General features: G+C 47.8%; 11 non-coding genes across 11 annotated transcripts; all 11 read left to right on the top strand.

Annotated features, from left to right (window-relative positions):
* Positions 1–8,482: 8,482 nt before the first annotated feature.
* Positions 8,483–8,555, top strand: Trnak-uuu (transfer RNA lysine (anticodon UUU)). Its single transcript has one exon. It is a non-coding gene; the product is annotated as a tRNA-Lys (tRNA).
* Positions 8,556–8,627: 72 nt separating this feature from the next.
* Trnak-uuu (transfer RNA lysine (anticodon UUU)) lies at positions 8,628–8,700 on the top strand. Its single transcript has one exon. It is a non-coding gene; the product is annotated as a tRNA-Lys (tRNA).
* Positions 8,701–8,902: 202 nt separating this feature from the next.
* Trnak-uuu (transfer RNA lysine (anticodon UUU)) lies at positions 8,903–8,975 on the top strand. The gene has a single exon. It is a non-coding gene; the product is annotated as a tRNA-Lys (tRNA).
* A 72-nt stretch (positions 8,976–9,047) lies between these two features.
* Trnak-uuu (transfer RNA lysine (anticodon UUU)) lies at positions 9,048–9,120 on the top strand. Its single transcript has one exon. It is a non-coding gene; the product is annotated as a tRNA-Lys (tRNA).
* A 71-nt stretch (positions 9,121–9,191) lies between these two features.
* Trnak-uuu (transfer RNA lysine (anticodon UUU)) lies at positions 9,192–9,264 on the top strand. The gene has a single exon. It is a non-coding gene; the product is annotated as a tRNA-Lys (tRNA).
* Positions 9,265–9,335: 71 nt separating this feature from the next.
* Positions 9,336–9,408, top strand: Trnak-uuu (transfer RNA lysine (anticodon UUU)). Its single transcript has one exon. It is a non-coding gene; the product is annotated as a tRNA-Lys (tRNA).
* A 71-nt stretch (positions 9,409–9,479) lies between these two features.
* On the top strand, positions 9,480–9,552 carry Trnak-uuu (transfer RNA lysine (anticodon UUU)). The gene has a single exon. It is a non-coding gene; the product is annotated as a tRNA-Lys (tRNA).
* A 215-nt stretch (positions 9,553–9,767) lies between these two features.
* Positions 9,768–9,840, top strand: Trnak-uuu (transfer RNA lysine (anticodon UUU)). The gene has a single exon. It is a non-coding gene; the product is annotated as a tRNA-Lys (tRNA).
* A 343-nt stretch (positions 9,841–10,183) lies between these two features.
* Positions 10,184–10,257, top strand: Trnak-uuu (transfer RNA lysine (anticodon UUU)). Its single transcript has one exon. It is a non-coding gene; the product is annotated as a tRNA-Lys (tRNA).
* A 70-nt stretch (positions 10,258–10,327) lies between these two features.
* Trnak-uuu (transfer RNA lysine (anticodon UUU)) lies at positions 10,328–10,400 on the top strand. Its single transcript has one exon. It is a non-coding gene; the product is annotated as a tRNA-Lys (tRNA).
* Positions 10,401–11,480: 1,080 nt separating this feature from the next.
* Trnak-uuu (transfer RNA lysine (anticodon UUU)) lies at positions 11,481–11,553 on the top strand. Its single transcript has one exon. It is a non-coding gene; the product is annotated as a tRNA-Lys (tRNA).
* The last annotated feature ends 5,010 nt before the right edge of the window (positions 11,554–16,563 follow it).

Genomic DNA, 16,563 nt, shown 5'->3' with positions numbered 1-16,563 from the left:
AGGGTATGAGAAGCAGTGTGTATTTGTTTCCTCATTACCTTATAACTGTGTAAATAGTACCTGTGTGTTAACATATTGAAGTCTTTTTATGGAATGAATGTTACACATGTGCCCTGGTCTTCCCTGTATGCCAACTCCTGCTGTGATGAAGGACTTTTAGTATGAACGTATGCGTGTTTTCAACAGCTTTGCCACCTGAAGGACCGCCAACAAAGTGCTGCAAATAAAAAGTTCTGAAACCTAGCAGTATAACCTTTTCAGCCTGGTATACCTTAAAATCTTGGCATATGTTAATAGTAAATATGCATACTTTATTATGTGTGTTACAGATCTCTTAATGTACAAACACACTGTTCCCATACCAACAAAACACAAAACAGCACGTGCCTTTAGCATTCGTTGAACACAGGCAATATTCATTTAATTGATTTACCACTTTCAAGAAATGCTTGCAATGGTGAGTGATAATCGCCATTTAGCTAAAATGTATGTTTACGAAAGTTTACTTCATACTTGATCCCTTGAATACACTAACTTCACAATGCGTGCAATCCCTCTTATAAAGACAGTAGCTTAAAGTTCTGCTGGAACTAAGTCAAGCTAGTACACTACCGTTTTTTAAGACAAGTGTTTTATTTTGCGTTGGGACTAGAGCACTGCACGGGCTCGGGCCTGCCCGAAAACCCGGGCCCGGCCCGGCCCGTGGGCCGGGCCGGGCCGGGTAAAGTAGTTTTCACGGCGGGCCCGGGCCGGGCTCGGGTCTGAAGCTCCGGGCTTAGGGCCGGGCCCGGGTTTGAGGTGGCGGGCTTGGGTCGGGCCGGGCTTGGACTTTGCTCAGTCCTTAAAGGGGCACTAAAGTGATGCAATGAATCGGTTCAGACTGATAAAGTGTACTCTGTGAATTCGAATATAATTAGTTTCACCATCATAAGGAGAAAATCAAGGTCAAAGTTCCATTTTTAAAGTTCGCGGCGAAATCTCCGCGCGTGACGTCACGGATTTCAAACTGTATTTGTCGCATTTTGGGGACATTGGTTCAGCGAAACTTCATGAAACTTGGTATGTCAAGTTTATGGCCCTCTCAGAGGTCAATGTACTTAAATTTTACCGATTAGGAACTACGTACATCCCAGTAGACGCCGTCAGAATCTATGACGTCACGGTGTTTGTTGCGCGATTTTCAAGGTGGCGTCGGCAATCGCATTTTTTTTGCTCGTGTTTCTCGTTTACTAAGACTCTTGTCGCAGCGAGCTTGGTGATTATGAAATTTTACGAGTAATTTACTGATAATAGAAGAATTGTTTTTTTAGTGTCTGTCCATTTCAAATGTGTTCCTCATACGTTGCGCGTACATATGCGTTCCACATTTTATCTGGATAAAACGATTTTTTTATGTATGTGGGGCAAGCTATTTGAAGAAGTTTTATGAGCGACAGGTACTCATCTTCTTTCGCTTTTTGCATATGGAGCTATTTGATTTATCTGAAACAGGCGAGCTGAAAGTAAGTAGACCAGGCGCTTATACAGCTAACAACTCGCTATTCCGTGCTTTATTTGCATTCATGATTACTTTATATTCCAAATATTAGTCTGTAATCGCAGTAATAAATGTAACATCATAAATTTATACCTACAACTTATCATCGCAAGTGCGATCACGGAGCTCTAAGGCGGGGAAACGTTCTTCCAAGTTCCAGCCCTCCACTAAAACGAAAAGACTGCGCGCAGTCTCGTTGCATAAAATCCCTATAAAGACATTTTTAAAGACGATAGTCTTTCTTGGGGAACTTAAACGCAGAAATTTTGGTCTGTCTTTCTGTCTGTCTGCCTTTCTGTTTGTCGGCACGTCCCTCGCTTCAGCCACTCGGCCAAAGTTGAACCACTTGCCCAAGGCCCAGCCATCGTGAACGGCTGACTAGGTTCATACTTGTGTACATTGTTGATCAAAAAGCACACATTACGCATATCTGAGGCACAACATCACTAGGTAAGTATTAGGCGGTGTGTTCCTTTAATAGAAAATACATAGATACGTAATTCTAGAGACCCTAGTTTCTTAAGCTGCGCTGAAAATGCGACTGCGCCGAAACTTGGCTTCCTCCGTGCCCTCTGCACGAGCTCATTGTTGTGTTTCGGTTTCGGTTCAGTATTGCACGGTACGAATGCCATGGGGCGCCGCTCTGGCATTCCTGCTTTACCCAGGCGACGTGAATATAAAAGAGTGTGTGGAGAGTACTCGTTGAGTGCGGACGTTTCTTCTGCTTTGGCGCTTCGCGCCAAACCGCGTGTTCGGGCTGGCTGGCGTCCCCGCCGGTCGCGTTGGTCACCGCCGGTCTTCGCCTGCTGCTGCGCCGGGACTAGCCCGCAACACAGCATTCACGTTTCCCGACGTATTGCCAGATGGCGTTCATATCTCACGCAGCGCCTCTTCTATCGTCCTTAGACGACATTTGCAGCGAAGCACGCAGATACGCGGCCAATGTTTTTCCCGTGGCTCGGTCTAGGCTCCCAGTGGTCATGTGAGGCGAGATGGACATGCACAGCCTGCTTTGTTTGCCCACATTGTTAACGTCTGAACGTTCATCTTGTTCTGCTATATCAGCGGTCTCAAACTCACCTCGGCTAACGGGCCGCATTCACGAAAATTTACTTCCGCAAGGGCCAGGACAGTGACGAAGGTAGGAGTGAAGGGAGGGGGAGGGGCAGGGGGGGGAAATCGGCTCTGCTTGATGTAAGCTAACGTTGCTATATTAAAGACCTCTTTAAGATTTCATGTATGGGTCATTTCTGAAGGGTATTTGGCGGCAAGTTTCCACCAATATATCGATACCTATCTCCAAAATGACTAAAATCTGGACGCCAATTATACAATATACAGTTTTGTTTCACGGTTATGTATCAACACGCGGTGACTGCAGGCGGTGCCTCACGGAAAAATATTTTTAGACCTGTCATGCCTGTGTAGCTCAAGAACGTACTTATAAATAAAAAATATGGGACAAAGACAGTCATGTGCGGGCTGAAGGCCGCTAGTGAGAGGTCCACGGGCCGTGTGTTTGAGACCCCGGCACTATATAGTGCGAGAGCTAAATGATACTGCCACCACAGCGTTGGAATGTGCAGGAACAGCATAAGTCCATTAAACATGTATATTCATGTTTAAAGGCAAGGCATATTAGCTTGACAAAATATCTGACTTGAAATAACAATCACGAATTCCATGCCGGGGGATGTCCCCTTATCTCGAATAGTATGCATCCAATGAGTAAGCGTCGGTAAGCTTATTTGCACCTTTGCCCCGTCACGGTGGTCTAGTGGTTATGGCGCTCGACTGCTGACCCGAAGGTCACGGGATCGAATCCCGGCCGCGGCGGCTGCATTTTCGATGGAGGCGAAAATGTTTGAGGCCCGTGTATTTATAGATTTAGGTGCACGGTAAAGAACCCCAGGTGGTCTAAATTTCCGGAGCCCTCCACTACGGCGTCTCTCATAATCATATCGTGGTTTCGGGACGTTAAACCCCAGATAATATTATTATTCGCACCTTTATTACCAAACTGGAATGAATTCCGAAAATAGATCGCAATCACTTCGTCCTATACCAATGTAGTCCAGCGTAGGCCAAATTACCAGCGTAGGCCACCTTCTACCGGTACAACATCGTTAGGAAGGCATGCACCATTAAAATATGGACAGAAAAGAGCCCTGTGCAAGCCGTGCATAACAAACACAGCTGAAAATTGCAAGGAGAAGCCCTCAGAAGCATTTATAGAATATATTGAAGAGTGGCACAACGTTCGGGAACGAGAGAAATGAAGGGATTAGCTAGACAGTTATTTTCATTCTGCAGAGGTCCAAAAAGACATTCTAAAGTAGCTCCAGTGGTGGAAGTTAAGAATTACGACTGCCAACGCCTTCACATTTCTCAAGGCAGATGTGCGCTTCTGCGGCTAGCGCAAGCAGTGCAAGAAAGTTCAGCGTGGTAGGACATGTGATGGAACAGCGCATGGTGTGCTTATAGTGGAATCTGTAATTTGATTTTTTGTACAATAACATGCGAACAAATAAGCTATAAACAATGCCACAAAAGCTTATAGACTGTATATAATAGCAGTGGTGTGATATATCAGAACACTGCTATGACAAATAGTTGCTTTTTTCCCATTCGACTTTTTATACGTATTTCCAAAGTGCACGTGGTGCGCGCGGTTCGTTATAATTTTTATCTAGGTTAGTGTATTTACAACAAATATAATAAATTTGACTTTTTCCCTCTATTTCTCTTGATGAGGCGAGGTGCTACTATGATTAAGATAGGTGCTACATATCCAGAAGGGTGCACGGTTGGCTTTATCGTTACAGCATGCTTTAAAGGGACACTAAAGGGGAAAAAACGATTTTTGGCGTGTTAGTCAATTACTCTTTCATAATTCCAAAATCACCACGGCTGCCGAGAGAAGACGCATGGGAAGCGCGAAAACGCGCAAAAAGAAATTACGGCTGGTGATGCCTCCTTGAAATTCCCGCATCAAAGTCATCATAGAATTTGTTGGTGTCTGCTAGGTCCTACGCAGTTCCTAATCGGTAAAAATGAAGTGCATTGTCTTCCGAGGGGGGGGGGGGGGCATAGACTTAACATACGAAGCTTCAAGAAATTTCGACAAGACAAAGTCGCCAAAATACGAAAAATATGCTTTGAAATCAATGTTGTCACGCGTGGAGATTTGGCGCGAAATTTACAAATGAAACCCTGACCTTGATTTTCTCTTTTATTAATGTATCTGTGTTTATGAAACTAACGACATTAGATTTCTCAGAGTGCAATTTATCAATCTAAGCCAATTCATTGTTTCACTTTCGCGTTCATTTAAATTTCAATAGAGAGCGCAATAAAAACAAAGTGAAGAGAGCGTTCTGTTCTCTGTGCCCTCTGTTTTTATTGCTCTCCTTATCAAAACCGGACTCATGCTGCAAACCACTTTTCTTCCTACAATATCTGCTACAAAACACTATTGATAATCCCGATTGTATTCCTAGAAAATTAGGTACAGTATACCACTGCCGAACAAACGTTCATCGTACCCAGTACGGTCGGCTCAACTGTTTCCACGGTGCCCCTTTTTACGAGAAAATACCGTAGATTAAAGTATACTTGCTAGCGAAGCATGCGCCAAGCATGCGTAGATATTTGCTACTTAAAAGGCCCTTGCGGTCGATTCGATCTTCGGGCAACACCACCTAGATTATTGGCTCGGGCCCCTGTCGGGCCCGATCTGTTGCCGGGCCGGGCCGGGCCGGGTAGGCGAAATTTTTTCTCGGGTTCGGGCCGGGCCCGGGTCTCGCTTTGAGTCGCCGGGCCGGGCTCGGGCGGGTAAATTTGAACGAGCCCCGGGCCCGGGCCGGGCCCGGGCCGAGAATCGCGGCCCGTACAGTGCTCTAGTTGGGACTGTATCAGGCTTCACAAGAGCTTATTAAGATCACATTGAATATCTGTGTAGCTTATACATGACTCATCAGTGCGATTTGCAATGCTGCTTGAGCACATCATATTCATGTATGTCACTCATCACAATTAGCTGCCAGATTTTCACTTGTCTAATGTGCTAAAGTTAAGATGCAAACGTGCACATCATATTCATGTATGTCACTCATCACAATGAACTGCCAGATTTTCACTTGTCTAATGTGCTAAAGTTAAGATGCAAACGTGCATACCAATCACTCAGTGCTGCACATTCATAAATAAAAACCATCAACTGAAACCAGGACAATCCAAGTTCCAAACCAGCAGCTTTCCATTACAACCACTTCAATACCTTGAACACGAGTAGCCCAACTTGAACCAATGTGATCCCAGTTCAAGACCATTAGCCTTCACTGGGACCTGTGTGATCCCAGTTGAAGACCAGCAACATCCTACTGGGACCAGTGCAGTACCTGTTTAAGACAAGCACCTTTTTGCTGGTACCAGTACAGTGCCAGTTGAAAACCAGCAACATTCTACTGGTACCAGTAGAGTACCAGTTCAAGACCAGTAGCTTTCTGCTGGGACCATTTGAAACTAGTAACAAACCAGTTCACTTCCAACTGGCACCAGCACATAGCAGTTGAAACCAATAAAAACCAGTAGAAACCAGTAAAGAAATTTTCACCTGGGTTGTCCTTCATTGTCATCCGACTTCTGTGGTAACCGGCAGAATTTCAAAGCTCGTTGCTTCCGCACGGTGTTCCTATAGCTGTTGTGCCAGTCATGTGCGCAGAAGTACGAAAAAGTACCGGACTTCTGCGACGTTTTTACGTCCTTTCGGCGAGGAGCCATGCGTTTCTACGTGACTGCGCGCCCGGGAGCAACAAATGGCAATCCCAACTTTTCCGCCGCGGGTGTCTGGTGGCGCTGCCTGTTCGGTTCAAAGCTGCAGCGCACTGACGGGGGGGGGGGGGGCTGTAGCCCGGTCAGCCACCCCCTGGCTACGCCACTGTTGCTCACCTCACAATAAACAAACGGGTCACTATAGTCGGGTACAACTTCTTTAGAAAAAAGCGGCATTTGCACCTCAAAGGCGGATGCACACGCGCTTCCACCAATGGGCGCGCGCTCTAGACTGACGTCACGAGCCGGACGGCCGGTGCCTCCGCTCAAGGAGAAGAAGCGGGACTATTTCTTTGCCGCGGAGGCAATCGGCTGCCGCGCTTCGGTCATATGGGCGGGGCCTCTCCTTTTTTCTAAAGTTGTACCCGACTATAGAAGCTTTAACGTGCGGTCATCTGTGAGAGAGGGGTGTTGTTTATCCACCCTTTTATTCGCTATATTCCTGGAGCCGCTTTGTAGAAAGATAACCAGTGATATCAGGGAATCTGGTTTTACATTTCAGTCCACAGAAGTGAAGGTACTTGCACACGCCGATGATATCGCGTTTTGTCGCGATAAAAAAAAAGTGTCAAAACCGCGGTGGAGGGGGTGCTTTTACACTATAGGATAAAATGCAGTGCTATCAATTTCGATAAATTTTTGGGTTTACGGATTGAAAGATGGGAAGATCCACCCCAGTAGGTGTGTCAACGTTCAGTGGACGCCGCGGTGTACTCGAATGCGGAAACTGACAGGGTCCGCGAGAACACACTTAAGTGGGGAGGACGTAATTTTTCCATGTTTGCCAGCACAATCTGTTTGCCGTTGCAAAAGTATTTTACGTGCTCCATGCCTTGTATATGTCAAGAGCTAGCATACAGAGATTACCTAGGGTGCTCGCGGTTTTTGTGTGGGGATCAAGTTGGGAGCGAAGAAGTCGCACTTGCTTGTTTGGATCTGTTAAAAATGGTGGGTTAGGTTTAGCACATTTGTTCTTGCGGCAGACTGTGTGAATATATGTTTGCTTACGATACCAAAAGGACCCATTTCTGTTGACAGTGCTTCAAGTAAAGCTCTGTGATGAACTACCAGAATTCATTTTGTCGTCGCAACGGTGTGTTCATGGCAGAGCGCGAGGGTTCCTAAAAGTTGTCTGGGCTTTGAAGTCGTTGAAGGTGCAGTTTTCTATGGAATACCTGAGTAATGTACCGCGGAAGCGTCTGTACAAGGATTTACGAGACGTTGTGCTAACCATGCCGTTGTATCGATCCATGTATTCAATAGGACCAGAAAGGGACGGGCTTAAAAGAGTGAAGCGAATGCCTGTTCGTCCATCGGCGAAGTCCTTTTTTCAGCTGCACAGCAATACATTACCTGTGAAACTTGGCTAGAGGAAAGAGGCATTTTCGTGCCTTGGACCGTGAACTGTTCATTATGCAGAAAACCTGAGACAAGGGAACATGCATTTACAGAAAGTTGGGACTCAGTTTTTCATTGGGATGTCCCTCAGAAGGACCTGCCGATTAAGCCGTTCGGTATTCCTTTTTTGCTAACATTTAATGATGACACTGTTCTGTATGACATGTTTATGTTAGTTTCCTTGCATTGCTTGTGGAAAAGCAAAATGGATGTGAGGCACGTGGAACCGAATCCTACGGAATGCTTTATTGAAAGCATGTGTTATATCAAAGAATTGTACAGTTTGCAGCAAGACAAACCACCTTGGTGAATGTAGTCAACAACCTTGTGAACCTGAAGCGTCTTCGCCGCGTGTCAGCCAACATAAGGCACACACTTTTATGATTGACATGTGCTACTAATACATCACTTTGTTTTTGTACGTTTTGACATGCCGGTATTGATAATAAAGAAAGCCTGGGTAGCTTTCAACGTAACGGTCGAGGGTTCGAGTCCCTGCTCGGGTGAGTGCTGAATCTTTTTTTTTTTCTCAATTGCGCTTCTAGTATGTGTCAGTCGGTTTGAGCGAGTTCCGAGCGAGCCCGGGTAGGTTAGTCGGTCGAGCGTTAGGCTTTTAACCTAACGGTCCAAGGTTCGAGCCCCTTCTCGGTCGAGTTTGTTTTTCTTATTTGCGCTTCTACTATGCGCAGGCGGGCTTGAGCGCGTTCTGAGCGAGCCCGGGTGGCTCAGTCGGTAGAGCGTTAGGCTTTTAACCTAACGGTCCAGGGTGCGAGCCCCTGCTCGGGCGAGTGCTCAATCATTTTTTTTTCGCATTTGTGCATCTAGTATGTGTCGGTCGGTTTGAGCGCGTTCTGCGCGAGCCCGGGTGGCTCAGTCGGTAGAGCGTTGGGCTTTTAACCTAACGGTCCAGGATTCGAGCCCCTGCTCGGGCGAGCACTCTTTTTTTCGCATTTGCGCTTCTACTATGTCTGGTTCGCACGTGGTCAAGTGCGTAAAAAGGAGCCTTTATCGAAGGAAACGCGCTCTTATACACATCCTATCACAGGGGGCCGGTACCGGCAACCAAGCGCGCGTGTACATGACTGTGCATTTCGTCACACCACGTGTCGGTCGGCTTGAGCGCGTTCTGCGCGAGCCCGGGCCGCTCAGTCGGTAGAGCGTTAGGCTTTTAACCTAACGGTCCAGGGTGCGAGCCCCTGCTCGGGCGAGTGCTCAATCATTTTTTTTTCGCATTTGTGCATCTAGTATGTGTCGGTCGGTTTGAGCGCGTTCTGCGCGAGCCCGGGTGGCTCAGTCGGTAGAGCGTTAGGCTTTTAACCTAACGGTCCAGGGTGCGAGCCCCTGCTCGGGCGAGTGCTCAATCTTTTTTTTTCGCATTTGTGCATCTAGTATGTGTCGGTCGGTTTGAGCGCGTTCTGCGCGAGCCCGGGTGGCTCAGTCGGTAGAGCGTTAGGCTTTTAACCTAACGGTCCAGGGTGCGAGCCCCTGCTCGGGCGAGTGCTCAATCATTTTTTTTCGCATTTGTGCATCTAGTATGTGTCGGTCGGTTTGAGCGCGTTCTGAGCGAGCCCGGGTGGCTCAGTCGGTAGAGCGTTAGGCTTTTAACCTAACGGTCCAGGGTGCGAGCCCCTGCTCGGGCGAGTGCTCAATCATTTTTTTTCGCATTTGTGCATCTAGTATGTGTCGGTCGGTTTGAGCGCGTTCTGCGCGAGCCCGGGTGGCCCAGACGGTAGAGCGTTAGGCTTTTAACCTAACGGTCCAGGGTGCGAGCCCCTGCTCGGGCGAGTGCTCAATCTTTTTTTTTCGCATTTGTGCATCTAGTATGTGTCGGTCGGTTTGAGCGCGTCCTGCGCGAGCCCGGGCCGCTCAGTCGGTAGAGCGTTAGGCTTTTAAACTAACGGTCCAGGGTGCGAGCCCCTGCTCGGGCGAGTGCTCAATCTTTTTTTTTCGCATTTGTGCATCCAGTATGTGTCGGTCGGCCTGAGCGCGTTCTGCGCGAGCCCGGGCCGCTCAGTCGGTAGAGCGTTAGGCTTTTAACCTAACGGTCCAGGGTTCAAGCCCTTGCTCGGGCGAGTGCTCAATCTTTTTTTTTCGCATTTGCACTTCTACAATCTGTAGGTCGGCTTGAGCTCGTTCTGGGCGAGCCCAGGTAGCCCAGTCGGTAGAGCGTTAGGCTTTTAACATAACGGTCCCATGTTTGAGCCCCTTCTTGGGCGAGTTCTTTTTTCTTATTTGCGCTTCTACTATACGTAGGTGGGCTTGAGCGCGTTCTCAGCGAGCCCGGCCAGCTCAGTCGGTAGAGCGTTAGGCTCTTAACGGTCCAGGGTTCGAGCCCCTGCTCGGGCGAGTGCTCAATCTTTTTTTCGCATTTGCGCTTCTACTATCGGTCAGTCGGTTTGAGCGCGTTCCGTGCGAGCCCGAGTAGCTCAGTCGGTAGAGCGTTAGGGTTTTAACCTAACGGTCCCAGGGTTCGAGCCCCTGCTGGGGCGAGTGATCATTCCTTTTTTTGCATTTGCGCTTCTACAATGTGTAGGATCGGCTTGAGCTCGTTCTGCGCGAGCCCGGGTAGCTCAGTCGGTAGGGCGTTAGGCTTTTAACCTAATGGTCCAGGGTTCGAGCCCCTGCTCGGGCGAGCGCTCAATCTTTTTTTCCCATTTGCGCTTCTACTATCGGTCAGTCGGTTTGAGCTCGTTCTGTGGGAGCCCGGGTAGCTAAATCGGTAGAGCATTAGGGTTTTAACCTAACGGTCTCAGGGTTCGAGCCCCTGGTGGGGTGAGTGCTCATCCCTTTTTTTTAAATGCGGATCATTTCGTAGTCGCACCTGCGGCGTCGGCCGCCGTCCACACCCCCACTGCGCATGCTCGGCTCGTCTCGTGCCGGCAGCAACCTTCTCCTCTCCCTCCCTCCCTCCTCTCCGTCCCTCCCTCCTCTCGATCGAACGCGGGCGGTGTGTATATAAGCGGCGGAGCGCGCGTTCGGAATGCAGTCAAGGGCGTCTTGGCTTTCGCTGGACTTGACGCTTTGCTTGACTCGTGTAGATGCGATGGAAGCAACAGCACCTTCAATCAGCGTACCACCACTCGTTGAAGGCAACGTTGCCCCACCCTCACCGTCGTCGGCGTCAACAACAGCAAGCAACGCAGAAGACAAGGCTGCGAAGAGACGAGCATACGACGCTGAACGCGAGCGTTTGAAGCGAGCTGCGGACCCGGAACTTCGTGCACGCTGGAGCCGTTCAAGTCGTACTTGGTGTGCGCATTTTGTAACAATTAAGCATTCCCAAACCATACCCAATTACGCAACATTCACGCGATACCCCCACCACTCTGCGAAGCATTTGCTCGAGTTCCCCCCGTGGGAAGATGCGGGCGACGTTTTTTTTGCATTTCCGCTACCACAATGTGTAGGTGGGCTTGAGCTCGTTCTGGGCGAGCCCGGGTAGCTCAGTCAGTAGAGCGTTAGGCTTTAGCCTAACGGTCCAGGGTTCGAGCCCCTGCTCGGGTGAGCGCTCACTCTTTTTTTTTTCGCATTTGCGCTCCTACTATTGTGGTTCGCACGGGGTCAAGTGCTTCAAAAGGAGCCTTTATTGAACGAAACGCGCTCTTATATACGTCCTATCACAGGGTGGCGTTACCGCCAACCAAGCGCGCGTGTACATGACTGTGCATTTCGTCACATCATGTCGAGGTCGACCTGAGCGCGTTCTGCGCGGGCCCGGTTAACTCAATCGGTAGAGAGTTAGGCTTTTAATCTAATGATCCAGGGTTCGAGCCCCTGCTCGGGTGAGTGCTCATTCTTTTGTTTTTCGCATTTCCGTTTCCACTACGCGTAGGTCGGAAGAGAACAGCGCTTTGTGAGAGATAGCGAGGCACTAGAATTTGTAAAGGACATAGGCCAGATAGTAATCGCGGAGCCGAACCACGAGATTGCACTAACTAGGATAATAAGGGTGGGATGGGGCACATTCCTCAAACATTCTGAAATCATGAATGGTGGTTTACCACTCTCACTCAAGAGGAAGGTATGTAACAGCTGCATCTTACCGTTACTCACCTACTGAGCAATAATAATATCTGGGTTTGAATGTCCCAAAACCTTGATTTGATTATGAGAGACGCCGTAGTGGAGGGCTCTGGAAATTTGGACCACCTGGGGTTCTTTAACGTGCGCCTAAATCTAAGTGCACGGGCCTCAAACATTTTTGCCTCGATCGAAAATGCAGCCGCCGCGGCCGGGATTCGATGCCACGACCTTGGTGTTAGCAGTCGAGCGCCATAACCACTAAAGCACCGTGGCAGGGTAAACAAACGGGTGTTAAGGCCATCTTAGTCGAAATCAAGAAGAAATAGACATGGGCAGGGTATGTAGCCCGTAGGCAAGATAACCGCTGGTCATTAAGAGTTACTGACTGCGTTCTGAGCGAAAAAAACCGGGAGGGGGAGACACAAAGTTAGGTGGGCACATGAGATTAAGAAGTTTGCAGCTATAACGTGGCAGCAGAAAGCACAGGACCGGGTTGATTGGCGGAACATGGGAGAGGCCTTTGCCCTTCAGTGGGCGTAGTCAGGCTGATGATGATGACGCGTAGGTCGGCTTTAGCGTGTTTTACGCGAGTCGGGGTAGCTCAGGATTCCACTTCCGGCCACCGTAGTGAACGGATGCAGAATGTCTTGCTCCTCGAAAGGGGCGGTTTCAGCGGCGCAGCTGGGTCGCGGCATTAGATTCACCGATACGCCGACGACACAGGATTACCAGCTTATTTTACCCCAGTTACCTACAGGTACGACCGTAGCCACCACTGTATTTTTGCATGCTGATGTGAAGGCAAGACCTTACCGAGTTAAGCATTTCCGCGATATTTCAACTAGTCTACAGCGTATGCCGGAGATGGTCATCCTTGGGGCCTATCAAATGAACCACGTGTGGGTGATTACGTTCAAGGACGAAAACGCCGAAAAGAAGATTCTATCAATCACTGCCTTAAGCGTTAAATATAACAGTGTTTTGTGATAGACCCCTGTAATTAAGATATCAGGATGAGGCTGTACTGACTTTTGCATACTACTCCGGATGAAGATGTAAGAACCACCCTGCTGCCTTTCGGCACCGTGAGCCAGTGTTGTAGGCGTTACTGAAAAAAAGTAACTAAATACCTTACTCGTTACACTATAAAAAAAAGGAACGCGTTACCGCCCTACGTTACCTACAAAAAAATTTAACGCGTTACTGTTACCGTTACCGAAAAAAAGTAACGGACGTTACCTCTGCCGTTACTCCGCAATCATAAATTTTAATCGATGTGTCTTTGCTTTAGGAACCCACAAGAACAATAAATTAAATCTGAAATTTATGTTTCACATAAAACTTCTAACCCAAACAACGAATATATCCAAAACGCTGATTTAACGAGTGTTACTTGCACAAATGTACCGCACCTTAGCAATGTTATTGTGGCTTAAAGTTGCCTGTAGAGTTATGTGTGATGGCTTCTGACTCTGGCACATGGAGCCATTTTTATCAATGTGACATTATACACAATATGAGATTCAATAATCAACGTTATTCACAAAGAAAGTATCAATGAACTCTCAAGAAATTTGCAATAATTCTGATGGCGTGCTTCCACTAGCAAGATAAATGCGAGAATTTTGTAGTAGTCAAGAAATGATTTAATGTGCTAGTCACGTAAAAAATATCTCTGCATAAACATTTTTTGTTCACTTTAACCTGTATAATTACGGCAAAAATTGCGAGCGTTTATGTGAGGGTGTTCAAGATCAGCCTCACTCGCTAAGGAGTTCAATAACCAGAAACTTCGCTGCAGTTGCAGATAGAAAAAGCAAAATTTATTTTTAAAACAAAGTTGATAAGCCTTATCAACTTTGTAGCTAATATAAAATGTCACATATTTAGACATTTTTTAAAAACAGTTTCCTTGGCTCTACAAGTTTCAAACAATGTTACTTTATCCTTTGTTGCGCATACATTTAATACACAAAATATGTTCTTTGTAACGATAATATTTGTGTTTTACAACGTCGTGAACTTTCGAGAACGACAGGTAATGAAATTGGCCCTCCTGATTGAATATGTTTGATATTTTTTTCCCTCGTAAATTAGGCAGTTAATAAGGAAATTAAGTTCCTTTTCGGGCTGCTGGTATGGGACCATGCATAAAATATAAAATACTCAATCAAATCTATTTTCGGATCTGTGTCGATCTCTCGTGGAATCACCCGTTTGCAATAACCACGATTAGTACACTAACTGCGGTAATGTCTGCCGTGTAGCTACCTGTAACCGTGGTTAGCCGTAACCGTATTTAGCTTAACCGCGGTTAAGGCTGCTCGTGTGACACCGGTATTAAGGTAGTGAGTAAAAAAGGAAAATTTTTTTTTGCGTTACAAGAAAAAAATTCTACGTTTCGCGTCCCGCTCGCATTCCTTTTCAGGGTTTTCTTCCAGCCGGGGGTCACGCCTATTCTCCACAATAAGGCAGACTTTCGATCGGCAGCGCACCTGTAGACCACGGTTGAGGTTACCGGCTGTCGCCTAGATGGGCCAGAATTCCACAGAAAGCCGCTTAAGTCGACGACGAGGGAGTTGTCGAAATCGATGTGGTGGTCGTTTACCATGCTATGCTCAGCGAGTGTGCTCCTTTGTCACGCGAACTTGCGGACATCGTTTTTATGTTGTCGCAGCCTAAAGTCCCTAGATTTTTGTCGCAGCCTCTCGGGGGAGTTCTTCGTTTCCCCCACGTGAAAAATTTCACGATCAGCACGTGGTATGAAGTAAACCAGCCGTTGCGCTTTCTCTTCGGACGGCCTGTCTTTTGGGCACGAAACGGCGCAGGTGCCAGCAATCCATCTGTTACATCCACTTCCACAAGAAGCATGTCCGTACAGTTTCTCATGGCGAATTATGCGGCTTTCATCAAGCTTTGTGTGGCGATGGCCCAAACCTCCACACAAGGAGTCGGCGCGTCTTAAAGGAGCACTGCCATCAAATTTACGCATCTAAAAATTTTTGCATCCACGAGTAGTTATCTTCCCCTAGTAGCGATTGGCGACCGAAAATGCAACTGAGGGACGAATAGCTATCTGTTTTATTTATCCATATCACCGGTATCTAGCACGATTCAAAACGGCCTGCAAGCCCGCCATTTTTTAGCGCTGGCAGCGCTCCTTCGCGCTCAACTCCAGACCACGCCCCAGCTTGTCCACAGAAAGGAGTGACGTGAGGATCAGCTGCTCAGCTAACATTTCGTCTGCTAGGCGCGCACGTTCAGTCATGCCTTGTCATTAGCGTCGCCGTCAAAAGTATCGACTTGCGTTGAAGACGACATTCTTAAACTTAGAATCGCCGCGATACGCGACGTCGCGAATCATTTCCGCTTCGACCCTTTGCAAAACAGCGATTCAGAAATGGACGCCGTTCCAAGCAGCAACGAGGAGGTGCCCGGGGACGCACGCTTGGGTCATACTCGCTGGTGTGTCTCAATTAGCTATATCAGAGAATTTTAGCGTGCACGGCATTCCGGTATACGCAAAGGGGCCTATGGAATATCGGCATAGCGAATGCACACCAGCGGAGAAATAGAATACGATAGGTTTCTACATTAACAATTCTGCGCTTGTCAGGTTCTTCTTTGCGCCGCCAGATGGCCCCACCTATCCGGCCTCTCACGGTTACGGCTGCAGTAACCCGGTATTACGCTAGCGCAAGGAAGTCTACGGACGAACTAACATTCACTATTAATTAACACTACATGCGTGTTACTTGTTAGCGATGTTACTTATCTATAGGCTACTCCACTTTGATAGCTTGTAGTCGTGTTGGCGTGTACCGTACGTGTAATGAAACTCCACGCACTTTCCGCTTTTTCCGCGCCTCGACGAGCAGGTCCGCACTACGCAGCGGTTCCCCGACATGCTGGCACGTAGTCGCTCCGATTGATCGCCCTCGCGCTGTGGAGCACACGACAAATCAGTCGATGCGACACGATGAATTGCAAGCACGGATCGGGACAGCAAGGAGAGCCACTGGCTGGGAGTGAGAGCGTCGCCTGGCGTCGGCGCCACAATAAATACACTGAAATGTACGACGTCACTGTTACTAGCGTATCGTCACTCAGGATGGTATTTGCGGAATGTATCACACCTTACACGTAGCACTAGTGTCGATGTCGCAGCGTGATCAATCTTCCGTTGAGCTTTTGTACGCTGTTTGCCCTCGAAATAAATATACTTCCACGCGACGGACGCCATTCAAATTTGGCCAAGGAGACCTATGCATACCGAGCAATCGAATGAATGGCACATCTCGACTTTAAAATTTGATGTCAGTGCTCCTTTAAGAAATTGGTCCCCACAATTTCCACAAAAAAACAAAGCGATTACGCCCGCGCTTTCTTGTTCAATGCCTGGCAGGCCGACAGCAGTCCGACGCTGCGACAAAAGAATTTGTCGGGGCGAGCTCTGAGAAAACGGCACCCCCAGGATGAAAAAGTAACCAGTAACGTGACACCACACGTTACCGAAAAATGTTTACGTAAGTACGTTACCCGTTACAGTTTCTAAATTGTAACGAGTACGTTACTAAGTTACCGAAGAAAGTAACGCGTTACCGGTAACGCCGTTACTTGTAACGCGTTACCGCCAACACTGCCGTGAGCGAAATGTCCCGGGAGAACTGGCGTGTACAAGGCTGCGCAGACAAAGGGTCTCATACGCGTCTGGTGCCTCTGCGCTTGAAGGCAGGATATACGGTCGAAGACTTGCCGCTATAATTTCGCGT

Source organism: Rhipicephalus sanguineus, chromosome 1 (genome assembly GCF_013339695.2).
Source record: "Rhipicephalus sanguineus isolate Rsan-2018 chromosome 1, BIME_Rsan_1.4, whole genome shotgun sequence".
Lineage (NCBI taxonomy): Eukaryota > Metazoa > Arthropoda > Arachnida > Ixodida > Ixodidae > Rhipicephalus > Rhipicephalus sanguineus.
The sequence above is the reverse complement of the archived record's forward strand: the minus strand, read 5'-3'. Positions and strand labels throughout refer to the sequence as shown.